General features: G+C 51.1%; 2 protein-coding genes across 7 annotated transcripts in view; one reads left to right on the top strand and one right to left on the bottom strand.

Moving 5' to 3' along the window:
- The window catches only part of ASTN1 (astrotactin 1), a 68423-nt gene extending 65027 nt beyond the window's left edge, over positions 1–3396 (top strand). For all 3 annotated transcript variants that reach the window (XR_014957121.1, XR_014957123.1, XR_014957122.1), the window contains one exon: positions 2046–3396. The gene's annotated coding sequence lies outside the window, so the exon portion shown is untranslated. The remainder of the gene's footprint in view (positions 1–2045) is intronic.
- Positions 1–8573, bottom strand: part of PAPPA2 (pappalysin 2) — a 93759-nt gene that overhangs the window by 8566 nt on the left and 76620 nt on the right. The window lies entirely within an intron of this gene.

The following is an 8573-nucleotide window of genomic DNA, read 5'->3' as shown; positions in this document are numbered from 1 at the left end:
AGGTAGCTCACAGAAACAAGAAGGGATTTGACTCCAATCATTGCTGTCGCAAACCACATCCAGAGGAGACCAGGCTACAGTTTCTTCAAGGCAACAGTGTTAAACACTCCTTTTCTACTAAAAACATCAGGTGGGTCTTAAATGACTATGATCAAAGAAGGTTTCGTACACTCGAAGCAGCTTTGAGCACTGGGAGAGCCAGGGCAGGGATGTTGGGGCTGGCAGGTGCCAGGATGCAGTTGGGACTGGCCAGGGTCGCTGGCAGGGGAAGGCTCTTCTGGGTGTGATTTGCATTTGCAGCCTTCCACGCGGTGGAGTTTTTCCTTGAGCTTCGCTCCATGTGTCATGACTCACTGGCAAAACAACAGCCGTCGCTTTGGTAGTTTCCATACAATTATGGGGAGGTTTGCCCATCCCGGCTGCACAGGTCTGAAATGATTTCCAGAGCTTGCGTGCAAGGTGGGGGGAGGACAGAGGCAGGGACAGGATGGAGAAGGAGAGGCTCCCAGTCTCTCACTACACCTACTGGGGCTAACTGCCCCCTCCTCTCACCCAGCCAGAGCCCGTACCCCACCCTAAACAAATACAGGCTCCTATGGCAACACTTGTTGGGGAAACTTAACAACTCATGCTCCAAATTACATTGGAAAAACACATGAAGGGAAAATAAAAAATGACTAATTGGACTTGAGGCTCAGGAGAGCCAGGCACACGGTTTGGGGATTTCTGTCCCTGCTCCTTGCCTAGTGTTTGGAGAACATGGTGACTCCTGTGCCTTACTGAGAATCTCCACATGGATTTGTCTTTGCAAGCAAAAAGAACACAGTAAGGTGCTGGTTATCCTCGAGGGCACAGGAGCCCTTGTACCTGCATCAGTCTCATTTTGGCCTTGCAGGAATCATGGCAAGGGAGGACACAGGCAATGCGATCTACTAAGGGCAGGTGATGTGAGAGAGCAGACCCCATACAGAGACTGTTCAGCCTGTGCTTGAGACGTGTGGCTCCACAGAAAGCAATGCCAGTGGTGGGAAAAGGCGCTTTGCTCACATCTGCAACTCGCAAAAACACTTGATGATGTTTTAAGATGCTGTCAAGAAAAAGGAAAACACCAATGCCCAGCTGTGCCACGTGAAGGCGATGGATGTGATCCAGGGAAATGGTCAGCTGGGTCTCAGCTGCCAGAATACGCATCCTCCAGTGGGTAGAGGGGGGCGGTGGGCTGGTTGAAATGTCTCTTCTAAACAGGGAAAAAATGAAGAAGGTAATTGCAGCAGCCGCTCGACGCTGCGCTGAGTGGTGGGGAGCTGCTGGGCCAGGCGGCGTGCCACCGAGGCAGCCAGGGAGACGGGCTGTGTCAGCGGCTCTCCCGCTCGGCCATCCATCTTCCTTGTTTGTTCAGACAGGAGCTTCAGCGGGGCGTGTGTCAGCACGTGGAGGTGCAGCATCTGGCACTGCCGGGCCGGAGCCCTGCGCTGCCGGCACAAAAATAGTAACGGCAAATCAAGTGCTTGGCAATTTAAATAGGCTAAAAAAACACAGCCTCTCAAAGCTGGGAGCAGGCACAGATGAAAAGAGACAAAAAAAAAAAAAAAAAATTGAAGGGGAAAAAGAATGAAAGAGGAAAAAATATTGCAGGCGAAGGAAGGATGCGAGAAAGGACTGGTTAGATCCCAGCGCATCCCAGCCAGAAGCATCTCCGAGTGCTCAGTGGTGGAGTTTCTCTCAAGGATGCTGGGAGACGTCACGCAGGGAGCAGTGCCTGTGCACAGTATTTTTCCACAGCCCTTGAAGAGTCCCCAGGCTGGCTCCATCCCTGGAGCTGTTGTCCTGCCCAGCAGGGAGTCCCCAGTGGCGTCAGTGAGGCAGGCAGGGTCCAGGCATTTTTCTTCAGATCCACCTTACACAGTATAATTCAATGTGAAAGACCACCGAAGGGTGCAACAGGTGAGGGAAAGGTGGGTCATGAAGACTCAATCACAGATCACATCAGTGCTGAACATATTTCAGTGCTGCATTGCTGGTTTTTGATACACATTATTTTCCAGGAATGCATGATTTGCTCTGGTTGAGCACACCTGAAGACCCAGCACCTTGCTTTTGGCCATGCCCCATTCCAGATGCTTTGGAGGAAGGTGGAAAAAGAAACAAAAAATCAACATTCACCTGGCCAACTGTGTAACTGAGGAGCTGAAAGACTCCCCTGATCTGCCACCGAGATGGAAAGTGCTTGTCTTTTCTATGTGTACACAGCTATTGAAAAGCTGGATTCCAGACTCAGGGAGTCAAGCCCAGCCTTAAGAGGCAAAATGCTTTCTCCCAGACTGGTCCTGGGCTTTGTGACCCTGCTGATCCATCCAAGGAGGGTCCATAGTTTGCTTTCATGGAGCTTCTCAATCAGCATGAATTTTGCAGTCCTTTAGTTTTGCCCTTTGGGGATTGGTATTCTGGGCATCAAGCTCAGACCATTTGCATGCTAATTCAACCACATGGCTGAAAAGATGCATGTGCTTTTGCCCTCCTCAGCTGTCCCTTTGAAAGCAGCCCTGGAGAAACAGGGATCCCACCATTTGGGCAGGCACCAGCCCTGGAAAAGCTGCTGCTGCCCTCAGACTCATGCCTTGTGCATCAGCTTCACCACCGGTAATTCTGCTCCTGGGACGGATGAGTCACTTAGTGGTGGGAAGATGAGTTGGAAACCCCATCCCTTTGGTGGCAGGGGGATGTCAGCCCAAACCAGGCTTCACAGAACCACAGGACATGAACCTGAGTTGCCCCAGGGCTGGAGAGTGCTGCAGCTGCAGGGATCTTAGGCATGCAAGAGAAGCTGTGTCCCAGGTGAAGGTGCTGCCCGTAGCAAGGAGGAACAGGCAGGATGTGTGGGGAAAGGAAAGTATGGGCAGGCTGCAGTAGCCCTTGGAGAGGCACAGGGCAGCTTCTCCCTGCCGGATATCTCCCCTTCCTCTCCACCTCAGTCACTAGCAAGATCTTTCCAAAAGCTCTGGGAGGTCCCTGTGAGGACTTGAAGAGTGCCCAAAGCCTTTTTAAACATCTGGTTCACTTAAAGCCCAAATACATCCACCACCCCAGCTTGGGTCCGTGAAAATTCCCCCTCCCATCCCTGTCCCAATCCCTCCGACATCCTTCCAAACCACTGTTCCCCTGCAGAAAACTGTCAGTCCTTAAGGCCACAGATGTGACAGGAGCTGGCTAAAGTGATGCTACAGCACCGTGTCCCCAGGACACATCCCTTTCTTTACACACATTCACGCTGGTGAGGCAGAGAGCCCGGTCATTCTTGGCTCTCCCTGCTTGCCCAGGGAAGTTGACTGGGAATGCAGACTGTGGGAGGAAATGACAATGTTCATTGTTTGGATTAAATATTTTTCTTGGCCCTCTTTCTGTTGCAATGTCTTTTATTTTATTTTTCCTCCCCCCCTTGACACCCCAAGCACATTCACTTTCCTTCTCTCTTTTTGGAGGCTCTTTGGCACAAGAAGGAAATCAGCTCTGAAAAACAGAGAGGGACAGAGAGGGAACAGGTCTGGCTTATGCTCAGAAAGTTTTTGGGATGCTTTTGTGCCCTGAGCCACCTTGAGCAGTGAGCAAGGTCTACCTGGCCCATTGTAAAGAGGGAAGCAGGGTGAGCACTACCCAGAGGAAGAGACCTCTAGAAATTTGGAAACAGGAACCTGGGACCAAGTGGCCTGAAGAAGACAAAAAAAAATCCTACAGACTTAATGCTTCATTGTCCAGTTTCTGTCCCCTGAGCCGTCCCTCTGCTCCTTTGGAACTGTGGCATCTGTCCCTCGGAGGTACTTGCCTGTTGCACGGCTTGTTGGACACATCATGGACCTGCCCCATCACCTCAGACACAGACAGAAAGCAAAATAGAGAAAATCCAACTCCTTCTGAGCCTGCTGGTGAACCTGAGCCACTCATCAGCTAAGCATGCAGATTGTTTATACCACATCTCAGGTCTCCAGAAATATCTGTTCCAGCCCCAATGTCTTCTTTCCAAGTCTCACTACAGAAACAGAGGCTTGCTGCTTGAGACCATTCTCTATGTACCTGAATGAACACTTCAGGGAAGAGGTGGTAGGCTGGAGGGGTGTGATATCCTGCTGTCTCATTTCAGCTCATGGACCATCACTGGTACTACCATACCACCTCCCAGCAGTCTTGGTGTGGAGCTTTAAGGTGTTCTTCAGGACACTGGGGTCCCTTGGACATGGGTTTCCTGCAAACAGCTGGGCCCATTTGAAGCAGTCTGTGCTGAGGTTGTGCAGGATTGGTGTCTGTAAGGGGGATGCAGTGCACAGAGGCTCCAAAGGCTGCTGTCAATGGCCATCCTGGGAGAGCAGGTCCTTGCCTTCACGGTGCCTGAAAGTGCTTCTCTCTCCCAGGCCAGGATTTGGCTTGGACACACTTCTGTAGAAGTGAACATGTGGCATTTTGGACCCCTGGGTGAGGATGTGTTTCATTATCCCTCTGCACTCTGCTGCTCAGAGACCTCATGTCTCAGCAGAGTGCCATCTGGAAAGGTCTTGGCACAGTCCAAGGACAAGAGGGAAGAAAGGGATGAAATGCTGGTGTAGATCACCACATCACAGCAGGTCTTTGCTTCCATCTAAACATCCATGTCTATGATCTATTTATGATGAGTTCCTCAGCCTTGTCCTTTTTACACCCTGATCTCAGTGCTAACAGAAGAAGAACAGGGAGAGAGGAGCAGAGGAAGTTGCTGTGTGTCAATAGTGCTCCTGGCAAGCCTGGTGGCTCACCAATTCACAGGGATACTGCTGGGACACACAAGAGAAGGCAGGACTTCCCGTGCCATGAGCACCAGCCTGCCATCCTGCCCTCAGTGGCTCGCCTGCTGCATGGATTAGAGCCCTCAGTGGCTCTCCTGCCAAGCCATTTGTGCAAAATATGTTACAGGATAGAACGGGTTATGGAAAACAAGCCTTGAAAACCACAAGGGCCTCCTGACCCACTTGTATCTGATTTCTGCCAAGTTCTTGTTACAGATCTTAAACAGAAAGAAAAACAATGTACAAGGGATGAAGGAGCTGAAGGGGAATGAATATTCGTGTTGGAAGAGCAGTTGGCTGGGCTATGCTTGGGGATGTTTATTATCAGAAACGACTCATTGATTTTTATTTCAGCGGGTGCTTTCAGTGGTTTTCCACTCCGTCTGTACCACTGGCTGCACGACTGTGACTGCTGGGAGGGGGAAAAGTGGGACGTGGATAGGGATGAGGGGAAGGCACCTGAACTGGAGAGGGCAGAGAGGCAGCCATAGGTCAGCACATCCCAAGTGCAGGGCTGCTGGCACAATGTAGCTGGGGAAGCTCAGGCTGCTCACACCTCCCTGGGGCTCCACCACTATTGCTGGGTGCTGGAGCCCTACCCATGCCAAAAGACCCTCCACTTTTTGGGGTCCTCTGAGCCTGACCCTGCAGGTAGGGGAGGGGCACCTGTCCCTTGTGTTTGCACCATGCTGCTGTGATAATTTTATTTCCCTGTGCTTTGTCTCTTATGATGCTGCTACAATCACACTCTATGTGTGTGCAAGGGAAAGAGATCTTCTCACTGTTTAGGAAAAGCACACCTCAGCTGAGATTTTTAGAAGATGAATAGATTTCTTTGGGATCATCCCCTGGAAGACTATATCCCATGCTGAGCAGCCCACACTGCCCATGCCAAAAGCAGCAGAAAATGTACCCAGCACGTATGTAAAGAGCTCCTCATCTCGCCTTCCACCTCAGCAGCATGAAGGGCTTTGCCTTCACCAGTCAGAGGTCAGGTCTGATGCAGAAGTCACCACTACCTGCAATCCTTGCTCCTCATGCTCCCCCACCATCTATACAAGCTTCATTAAACAGGGTGGGAGGTACAGGACTGCCTGGTCCAAGAGAGAAGAAAGATGTGTGAATCATGAGAGGGTGACAAAATTCTGGTCACGCTGCTGTAGTTGCTCTAGAGAGTTTCCTGGTACAGCTGGGGTGCCTGTAGTCCTTATTGCCTTAAGCCTCAGAAGTACAGAAGACAATCTTTCCTGGAGCAGTTTTGTGTGTTGAGTTTTGCCATGGTACAAAATGTGAGCCCCACAAGTCTGGGATGAGTGAGAACCAAGGATCTCCAGCCCCAGTGGTACTGAGGAGCAGAGGCAGCTGGAGCCCAGTTACAGTGCTTTCCCAGGGAACAAGTCCTACCCAGTCTCCCATCACGTGAAAGAACAGCAGATTTTAGGTGACACTTCCCACCATCCTTATTGCATACACCTTCCAGAGGGTTAATTCTGACTGAGAAATGCTGGACATAAGCCACAGATGTGCCAAGTGAGGGTTTTGTGCATGCTGGTGGGAAGAGCTAAGGCTCCTTCAGGGTCCTTCACTACCTGTTGGATCAAGAGACTCAGGAACTACTTGCAACCACAAATACACTTCAGTCCCTATTTAATCATTTCCATTGTAATACCTCAGGAAAACCACAAAACAGAGAACAGAGTAATGTTTTATGATTGTGATAACATGACCAGCAACATGAGAGGGCAGCGAGACCTCGTCCTCATGCAGGGGAGACCTGAGAAATTCCCAGCAGCTCATGCTCACAACAGTGTTCTGCTCTCTGCCAATCTTCATCCAGAGCATGAAGCAGAGACCTCAAGTCAAAGTCCATTGCAATTAACCCTTTGCTACCTGCACACAATGACATGAAGCTGGAGGTGAGAAGGAGGCCAGCATGTTGCACAACGTGTTGGCTGCCCAAAAAAACCTGCCCAAGTTCACTCTGGTCACTGCAAGAGCAGCCTCACTTTCCCTGAGTGCATTTGAGCAGGACAGTGGTGGTTACCCTGTCCTGTGAATAACATTGGGTAAACACAATGATGATGAAATAAGTGAACTTTTGCACCTAAACCACATCTACAATGTGAAGCACAGGAGCCCCTGTGGTGGGAGACAAAGGGTGAAGGTGTAGGGCATTGCACAGACGAGGAGGTGCTCTATAGCAGCTATGCTCATGCACAGACTGCTTTGGACTGTGGCAGGAGCAGTCCAAGGGAGCAACCTGGATCTCTGTACATGGCTGTCTCTTCCTCTGAAGTCAACAGTCTCACTTGCTTTTGAGCACAGGAGGATGATACATCAGAGGTGATCACCTTGGGATGGCTTTGGAGAACGTGACCCAGATGCTGCAAACACCTCCCTCACAGCAAGTCAAACACACCACCGAGACCAAAACCACCTCCTCCCAACCCATGGTGGAGAGGAGGTGTTTCTCTCCTCCTCCACTTGCCTCTCCTGACAGCCCCAAGCCCCCTCCCTTGGTGCCGCCATCTGTTTTTCTACTGATGGCAGGGGACGAGATGTTCCGCTGGCCCTCGAAAGGCAAAGCGCGCTCAGCGCTAACTCGAATTCCTGACGGGCTCCTGGAAGGGTTTGCACCCCTCCCTGCTTCCCTCCCTCCCTCCCTGACGTACGTGCCTCGCTGCTCCGGCACTGGGGAACTTGGCAGGGCACAGCAAGAGAGCGGGAGGCAGATGGATGACCAGATTAACGGAAAGAGAAGGGAGGTGGGGAGAGGAGCGAGAGGGATGAGCAGGCAGGCTGATCCACCGCCAGCATGGGATAAAGATGCGGTCCCTCTTCAGGGAGGGAGGGAGAGTCCCTCTAATGCCATTGCACGGTGACCTGGACTTTCCAATGCGAGGCAGAGCTCCAGATGGAGCTGGGAGGGTTGAGCCTTGGCTACTGCTCCCATGCCCCGGCCTGAAGTGACTCCACCAGAGAGAGACAGTACGAGCTGCCAGGTGGCCTGGATTTCTGCTGTGTAGGGTTGCTCCCCTCACTGTGGCATCCAGAAGAGAAAACTTCCAGATCCAAAACACACTTGGCAGTCGGTGGGGAGACAATGGAATCTCCAAGGGGTGACTCAGACCTGAGGTGACATGGACAGTCCACTGGAACAGCATTTCACTGCCCAATGATGGCAGAGTCTGGGCTCTTAAAGGAGGTGTCTCCACTGAAGGGTTTCTATGAAATGAGAGGGAACCTGGGACTGATATGACCCGTGGACATGGCATATGAAGCTGAACCATGTGTGTGAAGGGGGCTACCATGCAGTGAGGACAGAGTACAGGTTATATTCTTTCTCTACCCTGCTCCTGCTGTGATGCCTCCATACCCACAAGAACCTCTGAAAACTGCAGAGTTCTTCACTAGGAGGAGGGCAGAGAAGGATAGGAATGAAGATGGAAGTCAGCACAGATGAGGCAGAAACAACATTCAGAGTATTCTGTGGTCAAATGGGGAGACTGGTGACATCTCCCTGCCAGTGCCAAGCAGCAGCTCCCAGAGCAATACTTTGAAGCACTTTCAGTAAGAGTTACTCTTTACAGTGAGACAATGACTACCATGAAGCTCATGTGGGGAAAAAAGTTAATCTAGGAAAATTTGGATTATTGGTCCAACCTTAACAGCTTGCAGCACCATAGGAGGAAACCCATGGAAAAGAATAAACCAAGACATGTATGAGAAGTGAGGAGAAGGAAAACAGGGATGAGGAGGAGG

The sequence above is a fragment of the Lonchura striata genome, chromosome 8 (genome assembly GCF_050655825.1).
Source record: "Lonchura striata isolate lonStrDom1 chromosome 8, ASM5065582v1, whole genome shotgun sequence".
NCBI lineage: Eukaryota > Metazoa > Chordata > Aves > Passeriformes > Estrildidae > Lonchura > Lonchura striata.
This window is presented reverse-complemented; position numbering and strand designations above follow the sequence as displayed.